General features: G+C 37.2%; 1 protein-coding gene across 2 annotated transcripts in view; it reads left to right on the forward strand.

Moving 5' to 3' along the window:
- The window catches only part of grik4 (glutamate receptor, ionotropic, kainate 4), a 352,304-nt gene that overhangs the window by 93,841 nt on the left and 234,498 nt on the right, over positions 1 to 23,965 (forward strand). For both annotated transcript variants that reach the window (XM_053239647.1, XM_026924740.3), the window contains exon 2: positions 15,413 to 15,498. The gene's annotated coding sequence lies outside the window, so the exon portion shown is untranslated. The remainder of the gene's footprint in view (positions 1 to 15,412; positions 15,499 to 23,965) is intronic.

The following is a 23,965-nucleotide window of genomic DNA, read 5'->3' on the forward strand; positions in this document are numbered from 1 at the left end:
GTTTTTCATGACTTTTTTTTTAAACAGTGTATTTTCCCAGTTCCATTAGCAGAAATAATTACCTGAACTGATGTTGGCTTTTCCTGTACTGTCAGCAGGGGGTTTGGGATTCATCAAGATGTCGCTGTTTCTGCAATTACTGAATTAGACATTCTTGACAGTGTAAGAATACAGGAACTGGCAGCACGAGTTGGTTATAGAGCTTAAGTATATTCACATTTTTGAATTTCTGTTCAAAATTGTCTCTCTTTCTACTTCTCTACTAAAAGTTGCCCACAACTTTTGATTTTCTCTGTTCTCCAGCTATAAAACATGATTAAATTGCCATGGGTTTTCATATAGCAGGATTCTCTGACTGACAGATGTCTGCTGTCTGCTGTTATATCAGAAAAGAAAATTACAGAGAAAGGAAAAAGGCAAGAGACCAAACCCTACTCACCTTATGGAGGGACCATGAAGTCTGTCTCTCCTATATTACATATTTATCAAGTCAATATCTATGCATTTCAGCCCTCAAGCTGTGCCATATATTATATATTCAACACATCATGAATGATGTGCAGTGCAATACAGGTTATGCCTATAGAGAATAACTTGTTTTCTTATCTAAAAATTTGAAGCTGGGAAAAAAGGAACTGTCCAGATCATTCCCATAACACAGACACAGAGAAGACTGTTAGTGGTTTACTCCACATACACCCTATCCTCAGGAGCTTGCGAGTTGGAATCATGGCGATGCCATATCCATCCATGGGTGGAGTCAAGAAAGCATAATTAGCCCTGATCTCTGGTTGGGAAAGATGCCATTAATGTTTTCTCTGACAATCAGACAGCAACCATAAGCAACCATACAGACTGACAACTGGAAGCCAGCAAACAAAAAAAAAAAGAAGAAGCACGTCCAGCTGTTAGCAAACGTAAGAGCAATGTCAGCGACAAACACATGGATGGAAATTCAGATAAAAAACAAACAAACTAAGAACTAAAAGTAAAAGTCACAAAGTCTAACACACAAAATTGACTCATATACTGGACAATTAGTTTGTTGAAATTGTTAATTTACTAGTTTTCTCTGACAGTAAACTGAAGTAGACACACCAACCTTGTACTTACGGTAATGAATGAGTAGAGTCAGTATCAACAAAATGTAAGTTTAATGAAATGTTTGATGGGGATTTTGGCTCTAATGACTGATTTTCTATGGTGGGTTGAAACAGGCTACGTGTCTTATAGGGGTTACAACAGAGCCTTTATTTCACATTAGGGCTGCAACTAAGGACTATTTGTATAGCTGATTGGTCAGTCCATTATAAGTTTGATGAATTGATTAACTGGGAAAAGAAAATGTATTAGTCTCACAATAATGAACATTAAATATGTAAAATTATACATAATGTTTTTTCTTCAAATTATTCAATATTTCATTCATATATTGATTTTGCAGCATCTGTATTTTCCTGATTTCTAATAAGTGATGGTGATGATAAGCATAAGTGTTGTCAAGCCAGAAAAAGATTCATTGCCAGCTATTTTTTTTTATTATAATCATCAAAAATATCGAAATATCGTTTAATTTTTGTAGCTCTATTTCACATTTCTTCTCACAAATTTAATTACAATTATACTCATTGAGATGGGTTCCAGGGCAGTTCACACATACGTTACCATAACGTTTACTTTCCAGGCATGTCTTCAATAGTGTAAAAGAAGTGCTGATCAAATAGCATGCTAGTCCTAGAAAAGCTATCCATCTACCTTGGGGCAGCAACAACTTTTACACTCCACGAAAGTGCAGACATTTTTTAAAGGTATTATCAAACTAAAAGACTATTTTAAAACTTGGTTCACCTGAACAAGGCCCAGTTTTTGGCTGGTGCTACAGGTATGAGGATGTTTTTAATGGCTCAGCTGCTCACTGAAACTGCCAGCTCCAGAAAGCAACTGCTCTGCACTCCAGGCACGTCACACCAGCATGGCCAGAGGAAGCATTCAGAAGCCTTGATGCTTCAATAAGTCTCTTCTGTTGCACATTTTTGCCTTGCATTAGTCCACTTACTAGTCTTTTCCTTCTCTTTCCTTCTTGTATTTTGTTAGTTTCATTGGCCAAATATTTTTGGACATATTTTCTCTCGTTGTCTCAGTGTCTCCATTTTGTTCTCTCTTTATTCATCTTTCTTACCCCTGTTTCTCTCTTCTTTTATGCATTTATTCTCTGCCAGACTTATTTTGCTGAGGCAACATTTTTCGATCCTTCGTGTCTCAACCCCTAAAACTAAATTAATATCTTTATAAAGATCAGCAATCCACTGATACATCACTTCTGAAGTTGTATATGGCTTTTCACAGCATTTCTTCTTATTCATTGGTTTTGTTGCTCCCTGGGGTCTTTAATGAAGCTGTTTTCCCAAGACTACTCAATATAAAAATGTTGAGTACTACTAACTTGATATATATTTGCCAATACATATTTAGTACTGGGTTTTGATCGATGTTGATGGAAATGTAGTCTTCACAGGACAAAAAAGGCTTTTTTAAAATCTAAAGATGTACTGGCTTTGCAGCATTTACAGAATTGCATTCATGTATGAATAACACAATTACATAGATGTGATTGGTTGTCCCCGGGTGTCAGAAGTGACACATAACAATTTGTTGCTGGATGTGAAAATGAGAAACGAAATGTCTGTGCAGGATGTGGTATGGAAAAGCATGCATGCAATGTGTCTAGATCTGCTGATGCCTGAGCATTTTGAGATTGCATCATACTAAAGTGCCAATCCATTCATATCCTCGCTAGTCCTGTTAATTCAGTAATTCATGTTTTCCATACAATGACAGACAATAATGAATGTGCACGAGCATGAGTGCATGGTAGTGTACCCTTGGTGTAACATAGGTGTGAGTAACTCACCCTGCCATACTGTATGCACCTGAGCTGCTGTATTCTGGACAAAGGCAGAATTCAAAAAGCTTTATCAGTCCCTAGCAGCTGGCTTTCTTCGCTCCTTCCTGCAAGTTTATGCACTGAATTTAAATTGCCTCTTCTGATCAAGGTTATGGCATAGCCTGATAGTAAACCAAATTCCTATATAACTAGATGGAAAGCTGAGCTGGTCATTAGGCCTGCCAACACAGAGCAGATTGACTGGTGGTGTGCAGCTCAGTGAAGCTAAGTGCAGTTTGCCATCTAATGTGCCTCTACTTACAGTAATGTGCCATTCTATGAATTACGAATGAAGTCTGATAACACCATATACTACCTACTACAACACCTAGAAATAAGAAGGAAAAAATATTTATATAAATACTGTTCTTGATGCATCATAAATGAAGCCAAAAAAATCTTTATAATGTTATGCTTAATTAGACTTTCTCAGCGTTGTTTGTGTTTGGTGCATTGACATACTTTCAAGGAGAGTTCACTAAGAGTGGGATGCCACTACTGCTGTTTGGACCACTAAAGCAGAAGTTCTCCAACTTTCTGCAGCCAGGGACCTCATTAACTGTAAAATAAACTGTATGGACCCCTACACAATCTAACTATTCAAATAGTTATGCTCATTATTTAAACATATACAATAATATTTGGACTTTTCATTGGAACCATAAGAGCTTTTTTTTCCCCCTTTCCACCAACAGCACTCATTAGGTCCAAGTTGACACTGAGTTGTGTTGGAGTTGTTAAGGTTTGGATTAAATCCTTTCAGTTGTGACCAGTGAAATGGGATAATAAGTATACAAACTCAATAAATATCATAACTCTGAAAATAGAGTGCTGTGAAGTCCTCTACTATACCCAAATAAATAAATAAATAAATAAATAAATAAATAAATAAATAAATAAATAACCTCCTACAGTAAAGCAAAATTGACTGTGGTGACACACATGAAACAATAGGAGTGTTATGATACTGCAAACATATGGCTAATAAAAAGCTCTGTGCTTCAGACACACCACCCAGAGTCACACCAGTGAAAGCTTGCCCATGCTGAATTTTGTTACATTCTAATGCACAGCTTTTTTTTTTTTTACGCTGCTAAGAGTCGGAATGGATCACGCAAACAACATGTCATTAAGTTTCAGTTATTGTTTGTTTATAATGTTGAATGTTTTAATCATTTGAAAATGGAAACCTAAGACACATATTCAGCCAATGTATATTTTTTCTGTATTGAAAATTCATCATATTAAGACACCACGGTATTATATCAAATTTGAATTTTGTGTATCACTACACCCCTATGAAACAACTAAAACACTGTGAGGCAGTACATGAGTCTCACTTGCATTTTCGAAAAAGAAACTACCTGTGTGTCTCTTGTCAGGTCTACTGTAGCTACAGTATAATATATAATATAGTATATAAAATATAAAATATAATATAGTGCTAGCATTAGAACTGCATTGGTCTTCATATGATACAATTCTCGATGTGCCCTTTGTACAGTTAGGATGCTTCTGGTCTCTGTATGAACCCACAGCACGGTTCTTTAAGCCAGGTTAAAATATCCAGTCTTTTGACTGCTTATAAATATTCATCTTGGTATAAATCATACAGCCATACAGCATTTCATGAATATTAAACACCTTTACAAAACAAGAACCACTAATCAGCTTTGTCTTGTCTTTGCTCTTGCATTTCATCCCTGGTTATATAGTAATTCCATATTTTATTATAAGATCATAATACAGCATGCACATAGGAAAAAATTGATCACTAAGCTGCAATAATTTTCTCTGGAATCCTGTCTAGTGGATCATTCAGTTCAGTCATAAATGCATTATTTATCATAAAAACACAATTTATTTATTGCAGTTATTAACTATTTAAGTTAATGAATATGTAAAAATAGAAAAATGTGCTGCAGTCCTGGCTTAAGATTGAGATAATTATATGAGACAAACCCTACTTACCCTGAAAGTTACAATCAATCAATCAGTTCCACTACTATCAAAAAGCATTCTTGTTTTTTCTTGTAGAAATTTAAAAAAGATTGTGCCTGTCAGTGTACTATGCCCTTAGAAAGCACTTTTATTTGCATAATTGCCCTTCTCAGAGTAAGACATTATGTAAATTCAATTTCATATCTTAAAAGGTAATCTTAAAAGTAATCTTAAAAGCTGATAAGGATATTGCAGCAGCCAACTGTCCATACCTAAACAATCCTCAGATTTTGAATTATGAAATCATCCTTAAAATCTTATTTATAGACTAGCAGTCTATACAATAAATTAAAAAAAAAAAAAAACTTAAAAAGTCTGTACAATCAAAATATTTTGAATTTGTGGGCCAATTATTTTAGTTTAGTTTAGTTTACACTAGTTTGTTTTAGTGTAGACTTTTCCTTTTATGGCTATTATTGGTCTCCTAGGTTTGGAGTGTGGTGACAGATTAGCAGAAAGATATAACATCCAACCTTCAAATTGATTGGACTTGTGGTCCCTGAGAAACAATTAAAAAATGCTCCTACCTAAAACTCAAAAATCACCTGCTGTATAAGAAGTTTCATCCTTCAAAACATTTAACAGTTGCATCTTTTAAGTCAAATTGGCTACAGAAGTACTGATTTATAGTTATGGGTGATCGAGACTGATTTACCTGTGGCTTCCATTTTGTTAACAAATGCCAGTATTTTGAAAATTCAAAAATGTTTTGATGTCCATATTCTTTTTTTTTTTTTTTTTTTTTTACAAACCAAACTTACATATTGGTTTGTAACATGTATGGTGTTTCCATATATGTAACTTCCCAGTGGGTGGATTTAAATAGTTTGTGATTTTAGCCCAAGAATCAGATGAAGAAAGAATACTGAATGCATCTTAGACTTCAAGGCCAAAACATATAATAGATAAGGAATAACGATGGACCGTGCTGATATATGAGAATTATACCTGCCAGGGTGGGATGATGCAGCCCAATGTGAACCAGAGTGTTTTATTTCTGTATAACAGCATGGTCCACAATGTGTTATTTCTCTTATACCACAACAATTTGAGGTATGAGAAAAATTACAATGTTTAAGTTATTAATGATGGACACGTCACATTCAGTGGTTTATAGTTCGATTTAATATTGTGAAACGTCCACAAGACAAGTTAGTTCATGTTAACGCTTACATTCTAGCAACGATAAACAGTTCCCTCACCTTCTCCTTTTCTCTCTTTCTCTCAAAAAAAAGTTATTATTTTACCAAGCAACTGGAAAGCTTACACTCATCTGTTCTGAAGACTTTCCCATGCTGGGAAACTTTACAAAACACTGTGACTGACACCTAAGACTCCTCCCATAAATGTTAAATAAACATGTCCTAACAAAAGACTTCACCACATCAATGATTATAAGTTTTCTTTGTTAAATGCATGTTTTGAATCCATTTTATTATTAGTCTTAGATTATGTGGAGTGTCCAACATACAATTCCCTGTATATGAGCTGTTACTATAAAAATCAGAACGTATTAGAAGAAGTGGAACTACTGTCCAAGCTATCTATCTATCTATTCTCTGTTTCTGACACATTTGTTCCTTCTAGTGCCTACAGTCTTTGCTTCCCATGTTGTTTAAGCAGAGCGTTGGTTTAACCTTGGAACAAATACAGTAGGGTTTGCCTAGGCCACTTTTAAGTGCACAGTCTAATGTTCTTTGGACAGGATCATATTTCCTAGTTATCATTTTAGTTATTGTGGTTAAATATGATGCAGTACATAATGACATACATGTTTCTATCTAGACCATATTTGTATTCATTGATGAATATTTAGTATTCGTCGAACCAAAGCACCTAGAACAAAGCTTTCCACAATCTTACAACACGAGATTGCTGCTGGTGGATGCTTCTATGATGTACAACTAACACGATGGCTGCAGTCTTTTGTGATCATTTGAGCATTGCACAGCAAGCCAGAGGAACATTGGCAGACCTGGAGTTATGTGAATATCTTATGGATAAAAGTAAGCTAGCCAGCAGGTATTCTCTAAAATTAAAGAATAAGTATTGACTGATAATGTTGTGGTCTTTTTGAACACTTCGCAGCAGGTTAGATCATCCACACCAAAAAGAGACATCAGTCATGCAACCCACCATGTAGCTATCAAGCTAAAGTTATGTTGTTTTGGAGAGGTGAGGAAATTAACATGTGGTAAAAACAAGACCAAGAGGAATTAGACTGATATGTGTATAAATACAGGACCTGTGCACTGACCTCGATGATTAGAGATACTTTATTACCATCCTGTCACTTGCCTTGCATCAGTTGTTGTCTACTAGTTTAACTAGTAACAACCTTAACCTTTCAGAATACAAAGATGCAGTTAGGCTATATGTGGACGTTGAAAAAAAATTGACATGTATTCGGTGATAACTGGTTGTGAAGTTAGATGGGAGAGCTAAAATCTAATATCGATCAATAGATCAACAATGAAAGTATTGTTGAAAGGTTGTTGAAATGAAACGCTGAGCAATGCATTATATCACGTGTGAGTGATGACAAAAATGATGTGGGGGCAAGCTGTTACACACACACACACACACACACACACAGGCACAGGCACGGTTAAAGACATAGAGGCAGCTGCAGTCATGATTTGTAATATCAGCCCAGAGGGAGATCCAATCTAGGGGGCATTTCACTCTGTGTAATCACCTGATAACAACCAGACACTGATTGGCTGCATGAATCTACAGTCTGGGCTAGATAGAAATGAGCCCCAGACTCACTTCTTCATACTAATCTGTATAGTTTAGTATAGTTTTCTTATGAGTATTAGTGGTGCTGTTGCTCTTGGTTCCACAAAAGTCTATAATAATCTGTTTTAAGACAGTTGTTAATGACAAATAAGCTGATGTATGTAGGGGGAGTTGGAATGGAGTGGTGTGGTGTGGTGTGGTATCCATTTATACCAGCTGCCTCGGCCTGTATTGCATGCACACAGAGGGAGGGGGCAAGACAGAGACACCACATATGACTGTAGAGAAAAAAAAATATTCCATTGGATAATGAAAAATGTCTGTTTCATCAAGGTCGCTCTGTTTTTCTTTTTACCTTTACATTTAACATGTCAAGAAAAAGATCTGTTTGCTTGTGATAATGCAAACATAAAATAAAAAATTCACGCACCAGGTGAGAGTGGGCCTTGTGGTGGTGTTTGGAGAACTGTAAATGATTAATTCATGTTAAACAAATCAAAAACTTTTAGTATTTTTCATTTAGCATACCAGCTAGCATTACTCACACACACACCCACACACACACACAGGTATATCACATATCACAAGGTATTTGTGTTTTATGATTGTTTAACCCCCTAATGGTTAAACTCTAAAATCTCCCTTGCAATAGGCATAAAGATATACTTAAATTATATATGAATAAGAAAAGAAAATTCGAGCTAAAGTCTCGTGATAATGTCTACAGTTTATCCTGTATTTTTTTCAAGGACATTCAAATGAATAGGCTAATCTGACTTCTGTGCAAGACTGATAGGGAACATTTCTCCCTCTGTGCTCTCACTATACAGCCTCGTATGCGTTCAGCTCCTCATCTGCCCAGCTCCTAGCCTTGCTTTTTTATAGATATGTTAGGAATAGTGAACTACAGCATTGCTTTTGATGTAGCTGAGTGAAACAGATAGAGAGAGGGGCCTCCTCAAGGCTAAGATGTAGCACGTCACACTGTTAGACATGGCTGCACCGGCAGAGCTCCCTCTAGAGCTGAGTATATTTAGAATTTTTTGCTAAAGAAAAACTGAGTATCATGGAAAAAAAAACAAAAACAAAAAACAACCAAACAAAAAAGCCCCAAATCTTTAGCATTGTTTAATCAAGTATCATTTTCCTCACTGCAATTCAACTTTTCTTCTGCTGATGACTCACATGTTTACATGTTTGACAGATGCAATATAGAGAAATAATGAAACAAAAATACAGAAATATTGAACGCACAACTAATGCTTTCATTTTTCCCGAATGTCAGCTCAATATTTCAGCCTGTAGCTCTACTGTAGCAGCTCTCACTCTCTGGCAGCACTTAAAATACAAACTTTGTGAAAGTTCTATCCTACAGATTGTAGGCGCAAAAGTCAGATGAATTAGATCAAAAAATGAAAACTCTAAAAATGAAATGCATGTTCTTTATGTGATCACGATGGCAATGGATATTGAAAAAAACATGTGAATGGAGACAGAAATGAATGTTCCATGCGAGAGAGAGTGTACCGTGTGCGCAGAATTGCTTCTGGTGTAGAATAGAGTTAATCTGGGGTACCTTATTGTAGTTGAAGGCTTTTAATCGAGATTTTTAATGGAGTTGTAATTAACGTTACTGGAAATGTATTATCACTCTTTTGTCCTGCGCACTTCACATCCGCCTGACCAAATTAGAGTAAAAGCATGCACCCTTGTGACTTTTTCAGTCCTGATATCCTTGCACACCACAGCAGTACTGCTCTCTTCATCAGAATATTTTCAGATACAGCTTTTCTTTCCCAGAATTTCTTACTCAATTCCGGTGGAAGTTAAGACACAGTAAATACCCCTAAAGGTAATTTCAGTACTTTAATACTAGCACCTCAAACAGTAGCTTAGCTTAGTTGGATAGATGACTACTACTAGTAGTAGTAGAGCTGCTGCCCAGTTGGATGGGCTGAAAAACCTGCATGGACACCAATTTATGCACACCAATTTATTGCAGAAGAGCCAGTTGCTCACTGTGATACTGAAATGAACCTTGCTATAGTATTGGTGGGGTACCTAGTGTTAACATTAATTAAAAAGTTGTTGGTAAAAATACATTTCACAAAAGTTATGCATAAGTAAAGCTACAATGGAAAGAGTAAGGAAGGGGAAAACTATATGTTAAAACATGATGTTCCTGTGCTGCTTTGTGTCATTATGGGAATCCTGTAATAGTAATTCACAGTAATTTACAGTAAGAGGTGTTGGGCCTAAATTGGTGAGAAATTTTGAATGCACACGTCATATGCCAGCTCTCCCATGAATTTTCCAATACAGAGTAACAAAGCCCCACAGGCATCATAGCAGCTACATAGCTTGCGATAATCAACACACAGACAGCTTGTAATCTCACTTCTCAGACCTGTCTGAGCAGCATGCTGACAGACTCTAACCCCTATTCCCCTACCACTAAGTCCTATGTGTTTTAGCTATCAAACTAGTGTTAGCTGGCTAGCTTGCCACTAATAGATTTATGCTGTGTTTTGAATTTGCAGAACGAACACAGTTTGTAACTATGACAGTCACACTGATGTGCACAATAAAGTTTTTATTCTCATATCAGTATCACTTCTGCAATACTGAGGAGATGATAACAGAAGATACAAGAATATTGTAATAAATGTGTGGTGGTCTGGGAAAACCTGTCACAGGCCTTTGTGGCTGATTTCTGGCAAAAAGCTAAAAGTAATGAAAAAATCAGGTTTTAACCAAAATACCAATGATATATTTTGATACCTTTGATCTTGTTGGATCACTATGTGCTGTAGCGAACATATGTGTTATCGGTTTTGTTATTACAAATGAACTGCAAAAAATGTCCATGATACACTCGCACCATCACACCATCATCAAAACAAAAAAGCACTTACACATTCCGCACAGATGACAGGGAACAAAATGTTAAAATGTTTGAATGGCCTATTAAAAATATGTGAAATTTGGCCAAAAGAACAGAAGCGGTTCTATTGTCTTTCAGTGGAGTCAGGATGCAATCTAAATGCAAATGCATCCCTGTTCTCACTAGAACGTTACTTTGAGATATAATATATGGCCAAAGGTTTGTGGACACCTGACCATCACACCCATATGTGCTTTTTGAACAACCCAATCCAGATTTAGTCCTCCCTTTAATAATATCCACTCTTCTGGAAAGGCTTTCCATTAGATTGTGGAGCATTCGTGAGGTCAGGCAATGATGTCAGGTGAGGACGCCTGGGGGGCAATCAGCATTCGAGTTAATCCCAAAGGTGTTCAGTGGAGTTGATGTCAGGGCTCTGTGCAGGCCACACAAGTTTTTCACTCCATCCTTGGCTAACCATGTGTTCAGCGACCTCACTTTGTGCACAGGGGCATTGTCATGCTGGAACAGGTTTGGACCCCTTAGTTGCAGTGAAGGGAAATTGTAATGCTACAGCATACAAAGATGTCCTAGACAATTGTGCGCTTCCAACTTTGTGGCAAAGATTTGGGGAAGGCCTATGTATGGGTGTGATGGTAAGGTGTCCACAAACATTTGGCCATATTGTGTATTACATAATGTATATACATCGTATTTAGTGTGCAGAATTCAACTTCAAAATCAGCCCTGACTTCTAATTTAATGTGTATTACATGTCTCTTTCTGGTTTCAGACTAATCATGGTGGAGCAGCACAACTTATGTTAGAAATGTTCTTCCATATATAGCTGAGAAACATTGTTTTTCTGTAGTGGGTTAAATTCCAAAATATAATATACATTAAAGAAAAAACTTAGAAGGTAAAACAACACATACCTTCTTGTGTCCTGTTTGCTCTGTCATGTTGGGAGGAATTCCAATATGCTCAGAAGGTGCATGCCTTCTTCTAAGACCCTACCACATCCTTCCCAATAACTTTACATGACCATTAATTTTTGAAGAGGACCTACAATAAATCTGTATTTTTTTCTGTTATAGAGGTTTGTTGTACAAAGATTTTTTCACACCCACAACCAAATTTTAATCTTGTGTACAGTGAAACATAGAAATTCATAGGGGAGACTACCACTCTTAGGTTAAACATAACATTGACATTAAATATATATTGTCTTTAAAAACCAAGTACTGCCTCTTCCGATTACCAAGTACTGTCTGACATAGCATTTAAACTTTAGAAGAAAATGGCAAACAGGTTGATATGTGTATATGCAGATAATTTAAGCTGTTAGCAGATATTAACACTACAAATAGCCCACAATAACATTAGCAGCTGATGTGACACTATAAATTATTGCTCTGTGTTAGATAATTTAATTCAATTCAAGAAACTGAATTATTCCAGTATGTTCTTGCTAAAATTCACAGTGCTTTAATGTCATTAAATAAAAGCACTTTTTTGTTGGTAGTGGCAACTTGCCTCATAGGTGTTTGTTTGAGGGGAGACGGCATACGTGAAACTTGAGTGTAGTGGTACGATGAGCGTAAGGCTTAGATAGTATTTCAGAAACAATACTGGCTTGATTTGCAGGCATGTGCGTTAAATCTTTTATCAAAGGTATCAAATGTATCTAGATAGGGAATGGGAGACAAATCAATTAGGAATCACAGTTAAAATAAAGCTTTGATTTTTTTTTTTTACATTAATGGGGAAGTAATAAAATTACTTCTGATTTGGCAAAAATCAGAGATGGTATGGATAGAGTAAATCGCTTAGGCTTTACTGAAAAAAGGAAATATGGAGGCAAATATACATGAGTGCACACCAGTGATGACAACACACAAAGCACACAGGCAAAATCATGAATAATGATGACAAATGTATTAGAATTTAACAAGAGTCCTGAGTACCATCTCAGAAAATGTGCCTTCAAAGCTAAGCAAAGTACACTACTGCTTAAAAGCTTAAATAGGCTGAGCTAATTAGGTACAGATGTTGTCTGTCAGTTATTGGGTCTAGGTATAGTAGACTGATGTGGTTATCTAAAGCACCAACAATACTGCTTTATCCTCTTGATTGAAAGTCCCTCTGCCACACCGTTCAAGACAATACCCCATCTGATACCAGGCTGCCAGGCCAATTTAGGTGCTCTCAATGAAAAGATTTTATCATTGAATGATCCAGAATATGACAGGTTGGCAAGCATGGACAACTATTCTGGTTTGTACCTCTCAATTCACCAGAATAAAGTACTCTCTGTGAACACTGGGCAACCTGCAATTGTATAAAAATGAGGTGGGAGAATGGCCAGAGAAGACAAAGGAGACATGAAAAATGACTTGAGGGACAACACACAGAAGATGGGACTGACTTGGAGGGAATGAGGCAGTGCCAGCTGCTAGTGACTGGGTTAATGCACTGCATGACTTTTAAAGGACTTTGAAAAGTTGCCTCTTTTTCTTAGCTAGAACTTACCCATATCCACATTTTTTCCATGCATATACATACACTCATGTCCCACAAATGTCAGTGCTTGGTCCTCTCTATCTCCCCCTTTACTCCCTTTCTCAGTGAGAAAATATCCTCACATGGCTTTTCATACCATTGCTATGCTGATGACACTCAACTCATTATCTCCATTCCTCCCTCAGGCACTCATGTTTCAACTCGTATCTCTGCATGTCTGGCAGATTATTGAGTTCCCTCCATTGGCCTCCTGTAGCTGCCTGAATCAGATTTAAAACATGCTTGACTACACAGACTGGCCCCCATCTCTCTGAAGGCACTTATCAAACTCTGTTCTGCACCGTATTTCCTTCAAGCTTCTAGCAGAGCTCAACCCTCCATCCCTCAAGGTACAAGGAAGGTGTCCATCAAGGCTCTGTACTGAAAATTAACCTCCCCTGGCTTTCCAAAATGCTGAGTTACTGGCTGTCTTTAAACACAGACTCAAGACGTAGCTCTTCACCAAGATGTTAAATTAGAACTTAAAACACCTTGATCTATACCTTTTCCATTGCTGTGCTAAACTGTTGAGCTAACACTAACAGTGTTTTAGCTTCATAGTATTCTTACACCTTGGCCTTATTTATACTAACATGATATATTTTTGATGGAGACTACAAAGCACTTCTATAAGCTAAGTAAATAGAAATGTAGCACATGTACTGTTCACTGGATTGAATCCTGATATCAAACTGATAATGTCCAAAAGGCTTTGCAGAAGCTGAAGACAAAATGGGGTTTGCAGTCAGATGCCATGTCTTGGAACCGCCTCACTCCAATTTTTGCTGGCTGTCTGGGTGGACATTTTTAAATTGGCTTTTTTCTGAACAAATGTAGTCCTTGTTTCTAGCCACCATTCTTAGCCACAAAAGCAATGTTTGATTAAAAGATCAAATCAATTAACAGATGTTATCCCTCCTGTTAAACATTAGTGAAATCCCTTGGTTTCCCTCAGAATCTGAATCTCTCAGAGTGTTTATGGGTAGTGAGAACTTGAATTAAGGTCCACTTGATATATATGTATATATATATATATATATATATATATATATATATATATATATATATATATATATATGGGGGAGCCTTGCATTTGTGGTTGCATCTGTATAGCAAGGAATTTGGTGAACCTATTTAAGCACCTTAGGAGGGGGCAATCAAGGACGGCCTTAATCTTGACTGTGTCCATGGCTATCCCTTTGGGTGAATTGCAGAATCATAAGAAGCATGTGTGAGTTACATTCACATTTTTCTAGCATTACAAATAATTAATTAATTAAGAGTTTTCCAAGGATTTTGAAAAGCACATCTATTGTGTGAGACAAAGACCATTTCCATCTAAAAGTACCGTTTTTTTTTTAAAGATTCCTAATACCCATGGATAATTAAATAGGCCAAATGATTCATAGTGATTAACACTTGCCCCACATATTAAGCAATATGACACGAGCAAGAGTGCGGTTATATCGAATATCAGCTAATCAAAGCCATATTCAATATAACAGCATGATTACGAGTGCGATATTGTTTTTATACAATGGTTTTATAAATAAGAAAATAATGTCGAGTCACTGACATTTCAGACACAATATGGACAAAAAATTTGTTTATTTCGTTCCATAAATGGAAATCCCGAATCCCGAACCTGAAGAAGCCACAATCACTGATAGCCCGTAGATAAGTCTGATAAGACTGAAAACAGTTCACAAACCACAATACCAAAAAAATATATACACAACAGAAGCAAATAGATTATACTCAAGAAAGAATAAATATCAATGTGGAGAAGTGTTTTGAAAAGGAGGAAAATTCCCCTACAATTTTTCAGCTTAAAAAGATTCAGCTAACTAGGCACAGATGCCTTACTTCTGGTTAGACAAGGCTGACTTGACTGTCTCCTAGCAAGCACTGTCTGTCAATTCTCCAGATCATGAGTGCTTTCTGATGGGTGCTTGGAGTGTAGCAATAAAATATCATACATTTTCATACTGACTCCTTCTATGCCTGGTTAATGCTATGCTATTTAAACTCTCTGTGTATGAGGAGATTGTTGATGTTGACTGTTATGCTAGTGGCTGAGAACAAAAGCCATCAGTGCCCAATTAAAGCACTCAAATGAATCAGTGGTAACTAAATTGTGACTTGATTTGTATGCAGAAGACATACTTGATTTACTTTAACTATGAATGCAATATATGCTGAATGCCAGTGATATGAGCTATAGACTAGAGTGCGTAGTGATCAGCAAGGGGCATCACATTCTTCTCATTTGTCCACAGCCTTTTCCTGTGAAATGAGATGCTGCATAGAAGCTTCCACTAGTCACTCAAGATGGAGTAAAGTTTCCTGGCTTCGGAGATAAAAGGTATGATGCATTTTTTCTTTAAAAAGTTTGAGTATATATCCAGTATATACATTGGGGTCTGAGACCACTACTGAAAATGCCTCTATTTTGCATTCTTTTCTAATTGGATACAACAATTTTCATTAAAAATTATTTTACTAACGACTTGAGTGAAAAGTTTCCTTTTTTGCTTCAGTGACAGTGTGCACTCGGGTTGGCATGGACTCCACAAGTTTGTGCAAAACCTTATGATCAGATTGTCGTCTGAACACATGCTTCAATAGAAGAGATTAGGCATGAGGAAAATCTGACCTTTTGTACAAAGCAGTTAACATGGTCAATATCCCAAATTTGTTTACATGTAAAGAGGGACCTAGAAATAGTGCAGAATCTAGAATATTTTATGTTTTAAATATTAAAAAAATCTAATGCCTTCTGTTTGTTTCCAAATTTTAAATGGACAAAAATCCTACATTTTCACTGTGGTCTCAGACTTTGGGCAGATATGTTAGGTTGATTGATGATAGATTAAAGGCTGATTGAAGTACAGTAAGGTCAAACTTGAGTCATGCATTTGGTTCAGTCCCATACTTCATGGATGGCTATTAGCAGCTATCAAATATTGAAACTGTAACAGAACATGCCAGGAGCTACATGCAACGTGTTTAATAGGATTTTTCCAGGCTGGGAAGGTAACAGCAGATGGTAGACAGTGGCGCCTTGCTCCAGTGTGTCCCTTATTGGTGTTTAGAAAGCTGCCATATTAGCCCTGCCAAGACATGGGAGAGAGGCTAGATTAATTGTTGTGATAACTGTAGTGCAGATTTATGGATGGAACAGAGAGAGCAGAGAGGAGAGAAGAAATTGTCTACCTAGTCATGTGGTATATTTATTTTGTATGGTGCAAGGTGTTGGAACAGGGGCTTCCCAACAGACAAAATGAAACGAAACCACAAAATGTATTATATCTTTAATATATCTTTAATATATCTATATATAATATATCTTTTTTGTTGTGGCAAGGAATTGCATTACTTTTTTAATGACTATGCACAGGTTGGTGACATTGAAAAAAAAAAATGCTGTGAGTAACTGAAAATCTCATTTAAAAAATCTGAGTGCCATATTCACCACTGATCCAGGAGCTATCACAACTCCACACCCAAATCCAGCCCAAAATTATATCCCTCAATCAGCTGACTCTGACTAGACCTGTTTCCTGTTTAACCCTCAATCATCTCAGTGTATTTAAAACAGTTCACATACTTTCTTATGAAGTTTTTTTTTCAAAAGTCTGTACAGCTGAGATCAAAATATTACATACACTTGTATGTATTCGTTAACTATTTTATATTATGGAATTTCTGAAAATGAGACAAAATCATTAACACACCTAATATTTGATTACATGTCCCTTAACACTTTTTACCTATATTATCCAATTTTGATAGCCAGCAATAAACTTCAGGCAAAACTAAGGTTGAATATTTGACCACTGTTCTTGGCAGAATTGGAAGAGTTCAACCATTTTTTTTTAGGTGTTTGTGCACAGACTTGTCAGGACAGTCCACAATAATTTATTCTCAATAGGGTTGAGGTCAGGGCTTTGTGAGTCATGATTTAGCCATTCCGCAGCTAGTTTTGAAGTGTGCTTTGGGTCATTGTCCTGTTGGAACCCGCAGTTGCGTCCAAGATTCAACTTTCTGGTTGATGGTTTGAGGTTGGTTTGAGAAAAAAGAATCTTAACATAAACTTCCTTCTTCATTTATCCATTCACGTTCTGCAATGCACCAGTTCCACTTGCAGTAAAACAGCCCCAAAGCATAATACTACCACCACCATGCTTGATAGTAGGTACAGTTTTGTTGGGATTGAATGCCTCACCTGTTTTCCTCCAAACATATTTCTGGTCACTGTGGCCAAATAAATCTATCTTTATGTCATCTGACCATAAAACACATCTCCAGAAGGCTTTTTCTTTGTGCATATGATCGGCAACAAACTTAAGTCAAGCTTGACGTTGCCAGTTTTGGAGCAAACGCTTCCTTCTTGGAGCCTCTCAGCCCTACTGGTGTAAAACTTGCTGTTCTGTGGACAGTAACACTTATTCTACAGCAGCTTCTAATTCATGCCAGACTTCTTGTTTTTAGTGGTTTTCTGAATATATATGACCATCCAAACCAATCTCTTCTCAGCAGAAGGTGACAGTTTGAGTTTTCTTTCTGACCTTGGCAAAGAGACCACTGTTCCATGTACTTTGTACTTGGGAACAACTGTTTGTACAGATGGTCTTGGCACATGAAGTTGCTTAGAAATTGCTCTAAGTGACATAGTTCATGTAAAGCTATGATCCTTTTTCTGAGATTTATACAGAGCTCCCTAGACTTTCCTATTGTAATACATGTGGCTCAGTCTAATGAACTAGCCATATTTATATGGGCACAGAGAATGCACTACCTGTAGTCAACCATAATCACTAAAAAGAGCTTAAGAAGGCATGTGATAAAGTTAAAAGATATTATAGAACTTTCTACATCACCAAATTCCTAATTTAAGTTGCTGTAGGTATATTTTTGACCGTTTGTCATATTTTCAGAAGACCCACAGTATGTATAAAAAAAGAATTTGAATTTTATTCATTTTTTAAATGTTTTTTCTTTGTGAAAAAGAACCACATGTTCCCATGATTTTGTCACAGAAAAATAAATAAATAAATAAATAAAAACCTTAAATCCTAAGACTGCCATGACATACATGTCCCTTTAAAGTGCATATAAACTTTTAACTTCAGATGTATAATCCTCAGTGTTGCCTCTCACCAATACAAAATATTGCTTGTCTTTTTTATTACTTAAGTTTTCCAGTTATCTAGTTTATTTCTTGAGGGGAAAATTGTAGATATGCTTCTGTACACTCTTTTTTGAAACCAGCACATCAAGTAATGTATTATTCAGTTTAGAAGAAAAAATATGTTCCACCAATCAAATGGGTGACTTAAAGAGATTTCTAAAGTCTTGTAGACAGAGCAAACTGTCCTGCCTTTTTTTTTTTTTTTTTTTAGTTTATTATTATTTTTTTTTAGCCACTTCACCAAGAAACCTTCCTCCGGTGGCTGTGTGTTATAATCTTATCCCTCAGTACTGTTTGTTCCTTGCTGACCTAATTGCTGATGTCACAGTGTAGCTGTGCTCAGAGCTAGCTAGTCGGCTAATGATAGCTAGCTAAAAACACAAGCTTTTGTTGTAGAGTGAAGGGCTTTAAACTAGCTGCCCAACTTTAGCTAACTAGCTAAAAGGCCAGTATAGAGAACAGTGCCATGCAGAGACCCTTCGAGGGGACCACATAGTGCCTCTATTTCCTCTATTTTGAATAACCTACCTGAGAGCTGTTAAAAAAGTTCCAATGTAAAGCTTACATCCGTTTAACTTGAATTGCTCAAAGTAAGAATATTTTGTATATTGAGTTATCAAGACATTCTTACCCTGAATTCATACTGGACACATTTGTTCAATCCATACTAAATGCATTTCACACTTGCTACCAGCTCAAGAGCACATTTCATTTTTATCAAGAAAACATAATGCCACAGTTTACAAGCGTGTCAATGAGACATGAGTGATGGGGACAGCAAATTTGGCCAGCTATAATTACAACACAGCTCCATAACAATGTGACATGAGACAGTTAACAGACAGCCTATTTGTCCTTTTTTTGAATACATCATGTTTGCAGCATATATATATATATATATGTCCTTTGCCTTGCAAATTTAAAATGTAGACTACATCCCTGTATGTAATAATACTATTAAAACTAATATTTGTTAATTGTTAATTCCTTCTGTTCTGATTGACGGTTTGGAAAATAAAAGCTTTGCCCAGTTTGGTGCAGAGATTAGATTCCACTGTATATACAGATAAATCCCATTTGCAATTTAAATAGAGGCTTATTCATCCAGCTGCACAGACCATTTCCAATTATGGCTTAACATTGATTGATGAACAGATGCAGCACCACAGTAGCTCTTGTAGGATCAATAATTTATGCCTGGAGGTCAGTTTGGGTTTGGTAAGAAATTGTTTGTGAATGTTTTGTTGTCCTGCTCTTTAAGGGTTTTTTTCATATGGTTAAATCCTGATATTTTAAACTTCATTTCAATTTATAGCCAGCACATTAACTATATAGAAAGCTATACGACACAAGCGGTGCCACCTCACAGCTCCTGTATCCGCGGTTCAATCCTGATTACTCTGGTTACTGTCTGAGTGGAGTTTCCCATGTTTTCCCCGTGTCCGTATGGGTGCTTCGGTTTCCTCCCACCTCCCAAAAACATGCCAGTAGGTGGACTGGCTGTGCTGTTTTATGTGTGTACTAGCTGCAAAGTGGAGGCAGAAGCATCTTGATTTCTTCTGATCGTGTTCTAGTAGTCTAAATCTATGTATAATACATGGATAATGGGTTTTTTTGTCCATCTTAGAAGTTTTGGCAGTGTAGTCTTTATGCTTAATAATTTTTGTGACATAATTTTATTTCCATAGTTGTCTGATGGACGAATGTGTTTAACAACCAGAAAAAAGCTATTTATTAAAATGTTTTATTTGAAATGTACATATGTTGAATGCAGTTCAAGGCAGATCGCCTTGAACAGTTACCTTATGGTTAAACATATAAAGAGAAATTAAAGGTGCTAACCAGAATTGAGTAATATCTTTCATGTGCGATACGAGGACAGAACACACAGCCGAAATTTGGTGATTTTTAGTCAAGGGTGCAAACATAATGTGTGCATTTCAAACTTTCTAGAAGAGGATAATAATCATATACGCTCTTGTTACTATTAGTCTGTGTTAATATACTTAATATGTGTTATACATTAGCTACCACTTTTTAATTAGTCAGTTAGGTTTCTGTGCAACCAAAACATGGGATTGGGCAGCACAGTGGGCTAGATAATAAATAAGATTTGTGCAACCCAAGACATGTATATCAATTAAAAGAAACTAAAATATGTCTGATGAACCATGTGTCATGTAACTAGAATGTGATGAGCCAAACACAATCCTGCTTTCTAAAACTAGATAACTAGATTTATAATTGTGAGTAAAAGCTTTTACACAGAAACTTATTCTCCTGTACTGTTATTCATTTTTTCATTTCTTTATTTATTTCAACACTTTGTAGTGCAACAAAGTGCTTTACCTGTAACGCTACTACTGTGTTAGGACAACATAATAAAGCTTTTACTTTCTCTATCTCTCAGTTCAATTCAGTTTCATTCAGTTCAGTTCAGTTTTAAATAACTTTGTTGGTATGTATGTTTGTTGGTATGTAGGTCAATATTACTAAAGCATAGAAGGGAAAGAAAAGGTTTGCATCAATGGCAATAGTAATAAAAATTGTAATAGTAATAGTAACAATAATGCAATTATATTAATAACAGTAATAATAAGCAGGTTAGTGCTGGTGTGTGTAAGAGATTGTCTCTCTCACTCTTTCTAAATCTCTATCTCTGTCGGACTTTTTGTGTGTCTCTCTGTACAGCTCTGTCTTTTTCTCTCTCTACATCCTCTGTCTCTCAGCCTCAGTGCAGCTCCATCTGCAGCACCTGAGAGCTCTAGATAAGCCCAGCTGATGCTTGTCTGCTAGGGAGCAGATTACTTTGTAAACAGAGAAGAGTGGAGCAGAGTGATGTGGAGGAAAGAGAGAGGGCTGTGCTGGAGTTTTCTTCATTGTGCACCAGTGTGATCTTACATCTGGAATCTTCTGGATTAATGCAAAAGTCATCGACTAGCTCATACTTGATGTAATCAGTATATTTACTGCTTCAATCAAACCATTTTTGATCAAGCGCTGTTCGTTTTTTCAGCTTATTATTAATATAATCAGTGTGTGGGAGAAAATGTGAATGACCTAGTGCAGTTGTGTGTACACTTAGAAGTTAAGGTTACTTCAGCAATGTCAATAGGATTCAGTTTGAGTGTGTTTTCACACTTGACCCGAATATTTGAGTCCGCACACAGGCCCAGGATCCCAGCTCCCAGGATCTGCACTTGTTTGGGTTTGAATCACAGGTTTGCTTTCACATCGAAGAAATTCTTCCAAATTGCTCATCAATTGCACAATTTCTTAGGTCACTTTTGTGCACCCAGGTAGTTACTATGTTCATGTTTGCTGTTTTTTTTTTTCATTTATTAAATTAGTTTCCTTTGCTATCAAAATGGTGACGAACTGTGCTTTTTGAATTCATGGTGCGAGCATACTGCAAACAAGGGGCCATTCTTGTGTAAGATTTTATCCATGCAGGCAGACACAAGAAGTGCATTTTCCATGATGCTTTCAGTTGTCACGGTAGCAGATATGGATGCAGGTGCAGGTACAATCGTGCTTTATTGAAGCTTGCAAACAAATCCAATAGGTAGAGCATAAATCAAGAACAGGAAACAGGCAATGGTCAGGCGATCAGCAACAACATATACTACTGCTATAGTCCATGCATTGCCGTAGGCCGCCCCCTTTTTTTACACAAGGAAAAACTCTATGGATGCTGGAGAGGTAGGGGGGCACATGTACCCTTGTTTGAGGTCCTCCTTGATGTATTCATCCATGGCCGGTGTTTCCTTGGTGGATAGAGGGTAAGAGCGGTTGTGAAGGGGCATAGCTCCCACTAGTAACTAGACTGTGCAGTCATAGAGGCGATGTGGCGGGAGCCCACTGGCCTTGGTTTTGACAGAGGGGGCAAGAAGACACTTGGCATGGCTGTGCACTGACCAGCCCGTGATTTACCACTCCTTCAAGGAGATCTGGGGGTGGTGGGTCTGAATTCACGGGAAGCCCAGAATCACCAGGAGCTTGGTTGTGACAGTGACAAGGAGAGATATGAGCTCTTGGGTCATGGCACTGACATGGAGGGTGATGGGTTTGGTACGATGAGTGACTGACCCCCCTGCAATGGGTCCTCCATCCAGTGAAGCCTTGGACCTGAACCTTCAAGTTCAGTAGCTGTAAGGGAAGCTGGAGCTTCTCGGCAAGGGCGCAGTCTATGAAGTCTGTGAAGATTCAATCAGCCCTGAAGTGGAAGAGACATTTCCTGAGTGCACAATCTGAACTGGCAGAACAAAATTGGGGTGAGAAAGGAATCTGACTGAGCTTACCATGTTGGAGTGAGATGTGGAAGGTGCTCGGTCAGGAGTGGGCTGTGGAACCCTGAAGGAGGGCTGCGAGGGCTGTCTACTGGAAATATACACTATATGTCCAAAAGTTTGCAGACACCTGCCCATAACACCCATATGTGCTTTTTGAACATCCCAATCAAGATTTGCTCTTATAATAACCTCCACTCTTCTGGGAAGGCTTCCCACTAGATTTTGGAGTGTAGCTATAGGGTTTTGTGCTCATTCAGCCACCAGAGCATTAGTGAGGTCAGGCACTGATGTCGGACGGGGAAGTCCATGTCACAGTGCATCCCAAAGGTGTTCAGTAGGGTTGAGATCAGCAGGCCAGTCAAGTTCTTCCACTTAAACCTTGGCAAACCATATCTTCACTGACCTTGCTTTGTGCATAGTGGCATTGTCATGCTGGAACAGATTTGGACTTCTTAGCTCCAAAAAATGGAATTTGTAATGCTACAGCATGCAAACACATTCTATACAATTGTGTGCTTCCAACTTTGTGGCAACAGTTTGGGGAAGGTCCACATATGGGTGTAATGGTCAGGTGTCCACAAACATTTTGTCATCTAGCATATATTAGCATAAATAATCTACCCTTATATCCATTAACATGCCTTAGAAATTCATTGTCATGAAGCTATATATGGGTAGGCTATAAAAGCCCACTACTGAGCCATGCTTGTTCTCTGGTCATTTTCATCTACCAGAGTGACCAAGGTCCTCTGCTTAGTTATAGAAACATGGGGACCTATGCACCCTTCCATTCTAGTTCATTATGCTAATCCTTCCAGATTAATGGAGGCCATATAAAAAAGTTGTATCGTGGAAGCCTGGAGGCTGTCAGGAAATGTAGTGGCAATGCTTTAAATTTTAAAACTCTATACTGAAAATTATGGTCTTTATTCAGTGTTATTTTAATTAGATTTTTTTAACTGGTTTGAACTAATCTCTCAGTCAATCCATCTCTTGAAAAAGGCATTATATCCACACTGCCTTTCATCAATCATTTGCTAAAGATCTGGACCCAACTCTACTTTCCACCTATATTGCAATCTACAACCTTCGATTCTGGGGTGTAATCATTGGGAAAGTAGTGAGTAGTTAAAGGTGCATTAGGTAAGATTTGTCCTTTTTTTTTTTTTTTTTTTTCAAAATTAGATGTCTAATGGTTAGGTTGGTTCGACATTTGAATGATTCCCTCCCATGTTTATGAAGCTCTACCCCCAGGATCTTAGGTGGCCTAAATAGTTTCTATAAAATGACTGACAGGAGGCGCATCCAAATACAAACAAGCAGTCCAGACCAGAAGTCAGTTTTCC

Source organism: Pangasianodon hypophthalmus, chromosome 14 (assembly GCF_027358585.1).
Source record: "Pangasianodon hypophthalmus isolate fPanHyp1 chromosome 14, fPanHyp1.pri, whole genome shotgun sequence".
Taxonomy (NCBI): domain Eukaryota; kingdom Metazoa; phylum Chordata; class Actinopteri; order Siluriformes; family Pangasiidae; genus Pangasianodon; species Pangasianodon hypophthalmus.